The 12,750-nt window shown below is 41.7% G+C and overlaps 1 protein-coding gene across 2 annotated transcripts in view; it reads right to left on the bottom strand.

The window, feature by feature from the left end:
* Positions 1 to 12,750, bottom strand: part of SRGAP1 (SLIT-ROBO Rho GTPase activating protein 1) — a 219,985-nt gene that overhangs the window by 117,344 nt on the left and 89,891 nt on the right. The gene's annotated exons all lie outside the window — the stretch shown is intronic.

Here is a 12,750-nt window from a genome sequence, read left to right as displayed (position 1 = left end):
CACTGGGTGCGTCTACATTGCTTTGTTATTTTGAGATAACTAGCATTATTTTGAAACAACAATGCGAACGTCTACACAGCCATTCTGTTATTTTGCAATAATTTCAAAATAACGGATGGCTTATTCCACAATCTGTAAACCTCATTCTATGAGGAATAACACTTATTCTGACATAGCTATTTTGAAATAAAGCACATGCAGATGCTCCACTTCTGCTATTTTGAAATAGCCCCTCACCAGGGTCATTTTAAATTATTCTTCCTCAGGGTCTCCTGAGGCTCTAAATCGAGATAGCACATCTACATTAGGGAAGCCTGCCTCAGACTAATTTTAAGACTTTCCTGCAGTGTAGACGTGCATACGGAGATAAAGGGCATAGATATAAGGTGAAATGTTGGGCTCCTTGACATCTCTCAGACATTTCTTTTGACTACTCCTCAGTGTCCCCTGGCTGAATTTTCCGTTTCTACCTCTCACTCATGCCACAGTCTCAATCAGACAATGAATGGGTAAGATACTCAACCACAGCAGGCAAGTAATATTTATAAGTTAAACTTACCCATACCCCGTATTTCACTGCCTTATATAAAAACAGAACAGTAGAAACTGCACTACAGAGCTGACTTGAGCTACTAATATGACTTGGCATGATTTGTAGTATCTCATAACTACAGAACACCACAGTAATACAAACCATTACACAATAACTCTGTGGTATAGATAGACCTCTGCTTAAAATGTTTGCAGTATAAAATCATACACTGCTATGGGATACAGAATGATTAAGATAGCAATACTTCAGTAAAGAATGAAATCTGACAACCCAAGTTTCACATACACCGGCATTTAAGAACCCATCAGATACCCTCAGAAGGCAATGGAAAGCTCACTTTAACTTCAATGGGTGAAGAACTGGACACACTTTGCATGTGAAATAACTACAATTTTAAAAATATAGAATTCTATCATCACCACTCTCTCTGCTAATGAATCTAACTTTTCTATTAGCCCAAAAGATCTTATATTCTTTGTTGTTTGTTAATTTAGTGCTCATGGTAAGTGCCAAAATGGCAACAATCCTGACTGTTTTCCCAAAAAGCAGCTGCAGCAGAGACAGTCCCACATGCAGTCTCAATCTTGTCTGAGAGAGTTACATTTTTAAGTAATAGGTAAAATACTAAATGTATTAATATAATTACACAGATGTATTAATATAATTAACTGAGTAAAAATATGACAGGGCTAGGGCACAATCTGGCTAACAATCACACATACAAGTAGCGTAATAGGACTACTTGAGAATACGGATGGGTGCTCACAGGTATAGGTTTTTGCAGGAGAGCGCCAATATTCCCAATTTTTTCCATGTGCAGAATAAATGTGATGTGCACCAAGGCATGTGCAGATGTGCACCACCAACAGAAACACATGCTGCCATCTATGGACAGCTGTGGGCTCTCTGCTAATCAGCTAGGTGGCACCTGAATCTCTCCTGGGAAGTCACCCAAGTAAATAGCTTACAGGGAACAGTAACATCAGAGAATGGAGTTGCACAACATATCCATCTCAGTTTCACATTCTCTCTCCCACAAGAGAAAGCTCAGAAAAACAGATCTATGTGCCTCAACAAAAAATGTCTCTGTGACAGTGCTTGTATTCCTGGAATATTAAAATACAGCTCCGACGTGGCTACCATCCCTCCTCAGCCTTTCTTGAATGTATGGTCTTATTATTGATTTACATTCCAGATCCTGTTTACCTAGAAAAAGAGTTATTTAATTATTTCAGCCTAGATATTATCTGTTGACTAAAACACATTCATATTTAAAACAGATGACAGAAAATTGCTTATCTTGCAATTCTGCTTCTCTGAAGATACAATTTTAAAAAATTCCTAGGTCCTAAGCACAAGACTGGCAATACCCTGAGTTTGCTAAAACCAATGGGCTACTTGGTGCCAGCATTGCCTGCATCAGTACAGATGCAGCCTCCACTCCTTTGTAAGCTCAGACAGGCAGCTTCATCAACTCAATGTCCTGCATTATCACTAGCTAGGCCAAGCATTACTTCCTCATATCTCCCGGGCTTAGGATCAGCTCATTAGATGATATAGGGCAGCAGTGGGCAACCTGTAGCTCACGGGCCACATGCAGCCCATCTGGGTCTGTGGGGCCCACAAGACATTTTATTTACTGTTGCTCATATACAGGGTTACCAAAAAAAAAATGTAAATACTCTGCTAGAAATGAGCCCTTTCTACAATAGATTAGTAAAAATTGTAATCACGAGACAAATTATTCTGAGGAGTCTAAAGCCAGATCCTGAAAAATGTTATGTGATTAAATTTTACTCACAAATAGTGTGACTTCTTACCAGCTTAAAGTTAATCATATGCCTAAGTTTTTATTGGATAGGGCCTTAGTTGATATACTAGTCCCCTTCATCTGCTTCTCCAAACACTTCCTCACAACATGCCCTTTTACCAACTGAAACTTAGATTCACTTATTTGCCAAAGTGAAATTTCCCCATCTTACATACCATCTCTGCATTTGTCCCATAGGCAATTTTTGAACTAGGCTACATTTCCTTTCTAATTCCTTCACTGTATTTTATTTGGCAGACACAGAATTTTCTGCCTCTTCAGAAGAAAATGGTTCTTTGCAACTTATTCAATGGTAATTGGCTAGAGTGCAAGGTTTAATTCAGTCCACCTGAAAGACTTGAGCAGCAAGCTAAAAGTCAAGGACACTGAAGCTTCTGTTGAAATCTCTGTCTCTACTTATTTCTTAACACTAAAATAAATTCATTCAAACAATTACAAAAGGTGGGGTAGTGATAGAAATGTAGCCGTGTTAGTCTGGGGTAGTTGAAGCAAAATGCAGGACAATGTAGCACTTTAAAGCAGTTCTTGTATGCCAATTAGTAGAAATTTTAGTTTACAAATTACTATAATGACAAAAGCGAGGACTCCTGGATCATTTTAAAAATCAACATCCAGGTCACAAACAAAGAATTAATAGCTGTTTCTTGTGCAAACTAAAACTATTTCTACACAACCAAAATATATTTTCTTTAGTTTTAAATAAACCAACCAACCAAACTGAATTATCAACAATTCATCCTCTTAACCAAGGAGGGGTCTTGCAACCTCACAATTATATAGTATATGTAACTGCAGAAGCTGCTGTTGTTGGACAAGAAACCTGCTATTCAGATCCATAGCTGATGGTCACCTGGCTGCCTCCTTTTGCCTGCAACTTGATTGGACTGTTCTGCCACAACATCAGTGCCAAGTGGCCATAGTTTGGCAGGCAAGCTGCCTGCATAACATTTTGAGCTCCAACTCTTCTGCAGAAGCTGTTAATCTGTGCCAGCAATTAAGCACTGGCACAACATCCTTCCTTAAATTTGATAACAGCAGACTTCATCCTTTGGTCCCTGCCTGGCAGCACACACTTCTACCCCTGAAAGACAGGAGGGAGCACATTCTATTGCTTCAGTTTACACAGAAGTGCCACAGCTCAAAACAGTAAGGAACGGTATTAAGGATTCCTTGTCCAGAAAGGCCTGTTAGAAAAGTGAGTAGTCCTGCAGCACCTTAGAGACTAACACACACACACACACACACACACACGCAGCACCTTAGAGACACTCACTCACTCTCTCACACACACACACACACACACACACACACACACGCAGCACCTTAGAGACACACACACACACACTTTTGTGAACAAAATCCTCTTCCTCAGATTAGTAGAGAGAAAGAGTGGAGAAAAAAGGGGGGAACCTTCAAATGTATAAAAGAACAAGAAGGGAGAGGGGAGGGGAAAATCCCCTGTCAACAGTACATTGAGACAAGGTAGGTTTTTTTTGGGGTGTGGGGGGCAACTGTGGAATTTCATCACTCTCAGGATATGTAAGTCCCCTGTAAGCTGTGCAGTTGTGCAGCTACCTATTTAGCACTGTGAAGGGCATAGCCCTGCGGAAGCCAGGGGTGGACTGCCCCATCCCCGTCCTCTACTTTTACCAGTACACCCCTAGGAGCCCACAGAGTGAGAAGCATTGGGAGCTGGTAAAAAAAAAAAAAAAGATGGAGAACATAGAAACAAGAGCTGGCAGATTCAGTCTCACACCTCTAATGAGGTGATGTATAACCAGCCACTGAACTGATGGCACAACTTATAAAAACGGACACATCTTGGGGTCATCGTTATGAACTTGCTAGTAAAGTGCAGATGGGCATTTCCATTAGCATAAAGCAGGGGTGGCCAACCAGTTAGACACGAAGAGCCAAAAGAGCTGTGGATAGTAGTGCAAAGAGTCACACATCCCTCCCCCAGAGCCAGGCACCCCCAGCTCCTCCCCCAACCTAATGCCCTTCCCTCCTCCCTCCAGCCCCAGCCCCCTTTCAAAACCCCCCACTCTAACCCAATGCCCTCCCCCTCCCCCAGAGCCAGGCACCCCCAGGTCCCTCCCATTCTAACCCAATGCCTGGGTTTCACCGGAGCTGCCACCACCACAGCCATGCACTTCTCCCTCCAGGAACTGGAGCGTGTGCACAATGCTGGCATGCGGCTCCGAATGAGCTGTAACCCTGAGAGCCGCATTTCTGTGAGAAAAGAGCTGCATGTGGCTCAAGAGCCACAGGTTGGCCACCCCTGGCATAAAGGGTGTCAGTCTTGTCCTGGAAATCCTATTGTATATTAACACTGTTTTCAGCATATGCCTAATCACTGCTGGATCATCAATAGAAGCAAGAGCAAGTTTTCAGAGTTGTAAATGGGGAAAACAAAATAAGTCAAAATTTGCAGGTAGTATACTACTTTCCTTTTTTAAAATCACAGTAGATTCCTTTTTTAAGATCACATGTAGAAACCCATCACCTGCTTTAGAATCTTGACTCCTTCTCTGTCAGTCTTTTATTATCTAAACACATTCAAGTTGGTTCCTTCTTCTGCATCTGTCCCATTCCCCCTGCACCAGAAGTTATTTTAGTACATCTGTAAATCAATTCTTATAATTTAGTGTAAATGGAAACAAAATCAAATGTGGCTTTAAGATTTTATATGAACCTCTACTACATTTGTAAAGAAATATAGTAGTGCAGATTAGAAAAGAAGATAGAGCCAACCTTTCCTCTCAGTTAACGCTGGCATAAATCCAAATTAACTCCCATTGAGGCAGATACTTCATTTTGTAGCTAAGAAAATATACCTTGACCCAGCGAGTGCAGTACATAGAGAAATATTAGCAACTGTCTAGTCTAATTGTTAAAGATTAAAGGGGTTTAAGGTTGTAATTTTAACAAGAGGAAATGGTTGTCTTCCATATAATAGGATGGTCTTTTGATTTAACTCAAGGCTTCAGATGATCATAATTTTCTGAAGTCTTTTATAGAACAGAAAGTAATATCTGAAATTTAGCTCAGGGAAGGCATAAAAAAATCACTGTTAATTCTAAGAAAGTTTTAATCATTCTCTATTTGCTTGGATCAAGCTGATAAAGTGAACTGACCATGTTTAAATATAAAACATGCCCTTAATGGTAAACATGAATACCTACAGTCGTAGTATTTAGTAACAGCAACCTCTATGCATTCTATAATGCTCAGAATATAGTATGAAATACAAGTATGTACCAGAGGAAGAAAATCAAGTATCAGTTTATCATAATGAGACCAGTAATGAAAACCTAATGATCTTAATCAGCTTCCTTACTTCTAAAGCTCAGTAAAGATAGAACAAATCTTTGACCCTGTTGCTAGAGCAACTGCACAAGAGGGATGGACTATGAGGTAGACTCTTGTTTAACATGACAGCACTCACGTGGTCATAGATACTGCATCATTATTGTACCAATGCTTCCTTGAAATTGTATCAATGAATCTCTCTCTTTCAGCAAAAATCAAAACCATCTTAATATGCTGAAGACTACCATTTCCCCCTGCTAAAATTACAACATGAAGTCTAACAATTTGACAATTGCTAATTTTTCTCTATGTACTGCGCTGACTGGTGCAAGATATATTTTTTAGGTACAAAATGAAGCATCTAGCTGCAATGGGAGACTGAAGCAAGGTTGAACTCAATTGTATAGAGATAGCCCAATATCCACTAACAGCAGTGGGAAAGGATAAATCCTTCTCAGTCACGGGGAAGACTCTGTTTCAGCGTCCCACTATTTGGAAGTTTAAATTGGACTGAGAACCACATTCAATTAAATTTAGTTTCACTTGTTACAGAGGAAGGAGGGAAAGGCTCCCCTGAAGTTCCTGCTAATGGTGATTAAAAAAAATCAGAGTGGAAGGGATTGATTGGAGGGAACCCTTACCCATCCATCCAATGCAAGAGGAATGGTGAGTGTCTGCCCACATAATTTTTGCACCAGTTCTACACATGTTGCCAGTTCTATGAACATAATCAGTTTGCTAGAAATCAAAAGATTTTTTTTTGAAGGGAAGCAGCAATAGATCCAAACTTAAAACTGCCATTTTGGCATTCTACACTGCAGAATATGCTCACCTGCAGTCTTCCAGCAATAACTCATTAGTTAAAGCCTACACTGAAAACAATCCCTCTCCAAAGAGGCATATAGATGGTTATGATTTCCAGCAGGGCTAAAATGACTGCTGTATGGTAGTGAGGACATCAAGAACAGCTGCAGTAAACAGATGCATTCATCTCTGTAAGCTAGCAGGAATGGGGCAATGGAAGAATCCTTCATGTGTTATTTAACTGGAGCTCTCTTCTGGAAAATAATACTATTCCATAAATACAAGTACGCTGCTAAAGTTTAGAAACTTAGGCAGCTAAATCCTTCCTATTGTGATTAAAGAAGTGTGCAATACAAATATTTTGACTAGCAATTAGTACTTCAGCAGATGCTCTTGGCATTTGCAGGTCCTGTTTAGTACGGGAACTACAGTAAGATCCCTCTCACCAATTTGAAGTTAAAATAAAATATTAAATAAATCAGTCATCAATACAGTAGATAATCAGGAGGACAGACTACAGACATAGTGTAAGGGTAGCAACTTTGTGACTTGAGAGCCACCTGACACAAGTTTTGTGTAGTTGGCCATGACAGAAAAAGACTATGGTTTGAAAGGTATTATCAAAGATAACATAAGGAAGTAGCCAACAACAACAACAAAAGAAAAATTCCTGTGTTCTGGCTATCTGTCCTCCAAATGCGGGCAATGGGCAAAACAACAAAGAAAGTTTTGGAAAGCAAAATACGGTAGATGGGGATAGAGGGAGGGAATAGGAAAACCAAGGAATTAGGGCAGGAGTGGGCAATACTTTTTGCCCAGGGACCACTTCAAAATTTTTTGAAGTACAGGCAGTCCCCGGGTTACATCAATCCTACTTATGTCAGCTCCCTAGTTACGAACCGCCCCCCGCCCCCCAGCAGACCAGGGAGACGCGGAGCGGCTTTTCTCAATGCGGAGGACGGAGTGGGGGGACCGCGGCGCGTCTTGGCAGTCCCAGCGCAGCGAGAAAAGCCGCTCCATGTCTCCCTGGTCTGCTGGGGGGAAGCGCCCCCCGTGCCGCCGGAGGCGGCAACAGTGGAGAAGGCACCCAGCACTAGCTGCGCCCCCCCACCCCCCAGCAGACCAGGGAGACGCGGAGTGGCTTTTCTCACCGCGGAGGATGTGGGCGGTGGGACCGCCGAGACATGCCGCGGTCCCGCCGCCCGCGTCCTCCGCGGAGAGAAAAGCCACTCCGCGTCTCCCTGGTCTGCTGGGGGGGGGGGGGCGCACAGCTAGTGCGGGGTGCCTCCACCACTGTCGCCGTCTCCAGCGGCGCGGGGGGCGCTTCCCCCCAGCAGACCAGGGAGATGCGGAGCTAGCGCCCTCTCCCCCCCCAGCAGACCAGGGAGACGCGGAGCGGCTTTTCTCGCCGCGGAGCAGCCATCCTGGGCCCCATACTTTGGGGGGCTGGGTAGGGCTCAGGGTGGCCTGGGTGATTACCAGAGATGCTGGTGCCAGCAGCAGATCTTGGGCCTGTCTTAACACTTATAGCAGTGGCAGTGGGAGCCACAGGAAGCAGAGCAACCCAACTCCAGCCTGCTCCCCTCTGCCATCTTATCAACATGGTATCCAAGCACTTGGTAGTGCTGCATTAAGCAATACGACTGTGTCAAAGTAGAAAAATTTTGGTAATTTTATTAACCCTATATCTACCTCAGTTTCCCATTTATTTTGTGTTGCTACCCAGGGAGGAAAACATGATGGTTTGCTCTCAGGACTGGCTAAGAGATGTAGGGCTTGTCTTCATGTACAGTGCTACTGAAGCATAGCTGTAGCATTTTACTGAAGATGGTCCTTCTGTAATGGGACAGCTTCTCCTCTCAGTGTAATTAATCCACCTCCCAGAGAAGCAGTAGCTATGTCTGTGGGAGGAGGTCTTCCCTTGATATGGTGCTTGATATAGTTTTCATATCCCAGAGTGACATAGTTATACTGACGTAGGTCTGTAGTGCAGACACAGCCACAGGCGGGTCAGCGTGTGTGTACTGCCTAGCTCTCTGAGCAGACTGAATAGGTCGCTAAAGAGGACTGGTCTAAGCTGATCCATCATAATGAAAAATCCAAAAAGATAATGGAAGCCAGATCACCAGGACATCGACTTAGGGAAGAAAGCATAGCAGACACCTCAGCTTGAGAATAAAGGACTGAGGGAAGTGAGGTGTGGGAGAATAAAACTGAGCTCTGGAGAAATGTTTGGCTAGAGTTTCCCCTACAATATGTACCAGTTCCGACTTACATACAAATTCAACTTAAGAACAAACCTACAGTCCCTATCTTGTACGTAACCCGGGGACTGCCTGTAGCCCCAGGCAACCCTGGAAGGGGCGGGGCTACCCCACCCCCAGACCACCCTTTGCCTCCCCTTTCCACTAGGCACCCATGCCCTGGAAGAGGCTTGGCACGCTCCCTCACCCCCAGGCCTGGGGGTGGGGGAGTGCAGGAAGCCTCCTCCTACCCTGTGAGGTGCCACAAGCTCCTCGCAGGGCTGGGGCAGGGCAAAGGAAGCTTCACACAGTTGCCCCGCCTCCAGGCCCTGAATTGAAGAGCGAAGTGGTTGAATTGCTAACACAAATATGCACTCTCTCAATAAAAGCAGCTACTGTCCAAGACAGTATGCAATCTAAACGCAGCTATTGTCCCAGAAGAATGGAGGCAAGATTGCCTTATCATGCTGCACTCTGCTCCCACCGCAGAAAAAAAAATGTGAAGGGTAAACCTGGAAAGTAGACTTATTCCAGTGTCATACAAGTAATTTTAAACTATAATTAAAAATACACATGAATAAAACAAGAAACCAGAAGAGCTTCTATAAAAGAATGCTTCTGCAATATACTAGAATTCTTTGAGCACTAAACAAACCAGTGGATACAGGAAAACCAGTCGACAATTCATTGGGACTGTCAAATTGACTTTGAACATGTCTCTCACAAGAGGATTTTTAAAAATAATTAAGTAGTCATGGTGTGAGATGCAAAGTATTGTTATGTCACCATACCATTTTAGGGCTGAATTTTGCATCACTTATTTTATGAGATTCATATAAGCATTGGGATGTCACCAGCATAGCAACTAGATGGCTCAGTAAATATAGGAGAAGCTCTGTTATCAGGCACTCAATTAACCAGAAAGCTCAATTAGACTGCATTTCTGATATCTCCGAATACAAATCTTTGATCTAGTAACCAGGACTAGAATACTGTCCAGCATGTTATGCAATTACACAATCTGCATTCTACTTTTACTCAAAGAGGAAGACGACAAGTAAGCAAGCTGAAATCAGCGATTTATTCAAAAAAACTACTTCCAGAGTGTGTCATTGGGTCATTACAGTTTCAGCCCAATCTCCTATACCTTCTATATCTATAGTGGTGATTGATATTGATAATGATGGCCCTGAGGCACTGCAAGACACTGTACTGCCCATAGCGATAAGTAGTGTCATAAGATCACCTACTGTATAGAAAACTGTACCTGCATATGCCTAAGTATTTCAAGAAACCAATAACTCCGCAGTGCAGTACTAGTACTGGATTGGTGGGTACCTATATACTGTTTTACACTCAATTCATTGTATTGTATTTTCATTCTTTGACAATTGCTTTTCCATGGGTAAAGCATAAATGTCAGTTAGCCAGAATATTTGTTAACCAGAAATATTAACCCCCCATTCCTCCAATATGCTGGATAATAGAGCTTTACTATACTGCCCATCTTAATCTCTCAAATTCAAGATTGAGTTCAGTTTCATATATCCCAGATATATTTCACGACAGAAGCTCAGCTTCAAGTTACTTGCAATCCATAACCTCAAATTACTGCACACCCATCCAATTTAAATTCTATCATTAAACTCTTTAATGAATATGAAAAATAAAAATAACCATCCCATAGAATGTGCAGAGAATTTCATTTCCTGAGGTATGCTGTCCTGTGGCTGCATCTTTCTTCCCATACCCTACCCATTGTTTGCGCATCAGTGACAGAATGGGAGGAAAGGCATTTCACAGTTCCTCCTGCCTCATCTGCTTCAAATTCTCTGTCCAGTAGCAGGCCTTTCATAAGTCGTTACTCCCCTTTCAGGAACATTTTAGGCAAATAGCCCAATAGCCACATAGACGGTCACTTTGGCCACTATTCCCAAAAGGAGAACAAGGATTATTATATGTTTACACTGTGCTTAGCAAAACCATGAATGATCTGGCTGTGGCTTTTAGGTGGTACTTCAATATAAATGTGAAATAACCAAAAAAATATACAAAGTAAGTAAGTAATAAGGAGAAGTAGTGTGATGAAGTCTCAAGATGGCTGCTCATGAGAAACAGGATCCATTTGTGAACACCAGGTTCAGAAAAGCATAGAGTCATTAATTAGATTGTCAGCTTCTTGGGGCATGGACTGGCTTTTCTGTTCCTTTTGTTTTTGACCAGCACCCATTACAATTTGGTCCTGGTCCACGATTAGTCCTTCGAGCACTACTGCAAGATAAACAACTCATTACTACTGGAATCTGGAGTTAAATTGTCAGTGGTAAATACTGTGTGCTGTACCACATTAACATTTATTTAATGAATACTTAAAATAGTAAAAAAAAAAAATCTTTAAAAAATTTTTCTTTCATAAAGATGTTGTGCTTGTGTAATGGGGTAATGGAAGGAGTATAGGATATTTGGATGCAGTCAAGAAAAGCTGAAGGATCTTAAATTTAGATAATCTCATATACTGATGACCAGAGGGGAAAAAAGCTTCAGACAGTTGGCCAAGTTAGTCTACAACTGGTGCAATTCAGACCCTCTTAAAGATATACTAATTATTTTGGTGCCCATGTATGGCTAACTTTAGACATCCATATTTGAAAAAGTAGTCTGAATTCTTAACATTTCCCAGTGTGGCTGGACACATTCTAATCTGTTTTTTTTCCTGAAAATGGGAAAGTGGCAATTCAGAAAGCCAGTAGCTCAAGAGCTGACAGCCAGCTGTTTGTAATTAAAAGGCTTTCCATGGGCCTATAAGGATCTACTGCAAACACCAAAGCAGCTGCTTGTGCGCCTGATACTATGTGGGAAAAACATTTAAGAATTGTGTAGATTCTAAATGAAGCAACCTGTAGGAAGGATCACTGAAAATGTATGTCAATTAGGGATGTAAAATCCTGTTTAATTAGTTAACTGGTAAGCTCCAACCCGAATGCTTCCAGCCTTATGCAGGGTTGTTGCTCCCAGCCTGCACACGGCTGGAAGCAACAGCCCTGCATGGTGCCAGGCTGAGGGCAGGAGGCTGCTTCCCAGGTATCAGTTAAGTGCTACCCCGGTAAGCATCACTTGTTAAGGTTAATGCTTACCAGGTAACCAGTTAACTGTTAACATCCCTATTGTCAACTTATCTGAGCTAATGTTTAGCTCTTGAGTAACTCAAGTTCTATATAAAATCACTGTGACAAAAATATTGTTTTTCGTTGGGAAAAATCAAAATGAAATAGTTTGGTTTTGGTCAGTACTAATCTGTATCTGGCTCAGCTGCAGGAATGCCTAATGGAAGTTGTAGTTCACATCTCAACATCCTAGTTTTCATGGGTTAGGCTTCCCAGTCAGACTACATACTAGCTCATCCAATTCCCTGTGTGGAGTCAACCTGAAGGAAAACTGCAGTGCATCATGGGAGATGTAGTTCAGTCAGGGAGATGGGGCTCCAAGAAGTGTAGCATTGTGGACAACTCTGGTAAATGCAGTTTAATGTTAAACTGAGGCACAACAAAAACCATCTGAATTGAGTTCAACAAGTAAAAAAAAAATTAATTAAAAAACTTCTAAATGTTTAGTTTTCATTATTGATCATCAAAACATTTTGTTTCATTTCCAACTTTTTTTTAAAGGAACTTTCCATTCTTAAGAGCATTTTGATATTTTGACTTGTCATCCCAGTTCAGGATGAAAACAAATGTTGAACACCCAGAACAGATTCTGAAACAAAACAGCAAATGGTGAAGAACCTTAAGTGAATCTTTTTGGGCACGAAGAGGGAGAGAAACTGGATGAAAAAAGAAAGCACTGAAGAAAAGTGCTGATGAAAAAAAAATCTTTACCATATATTTACATAGCAGTTACTCAGGCTTCTAAAACATACTGACTTGCATTGCACTCTTCTTTATGTTTACCGGTATGTTTTACTAACACCCATATGTTCCCTCCTCAGCTCCCATATGTATTCAAAAATG

The sequence above is a fragment of the Pelodiscus sinensis genome, chromosome 1 (assembly GCF_049634645.1).
Source record: "Pelodiscus sinensis isolate JC-2024 chromosome 1, ASM4963464v1, whole genome shotgun sequence".
In the NCBI taxonomy this organism is placed as follows: Eukaryota; Metazoa; Chordata; order Testudines; family Trionychidae; genus Pelodiscus; species Pelodiscus sinensis.
The sequence above is the reverse complement of the archived record's forward strand: the minus strand, read 5'-3'. Positions and strand labels throughout refer to the sequence as shown.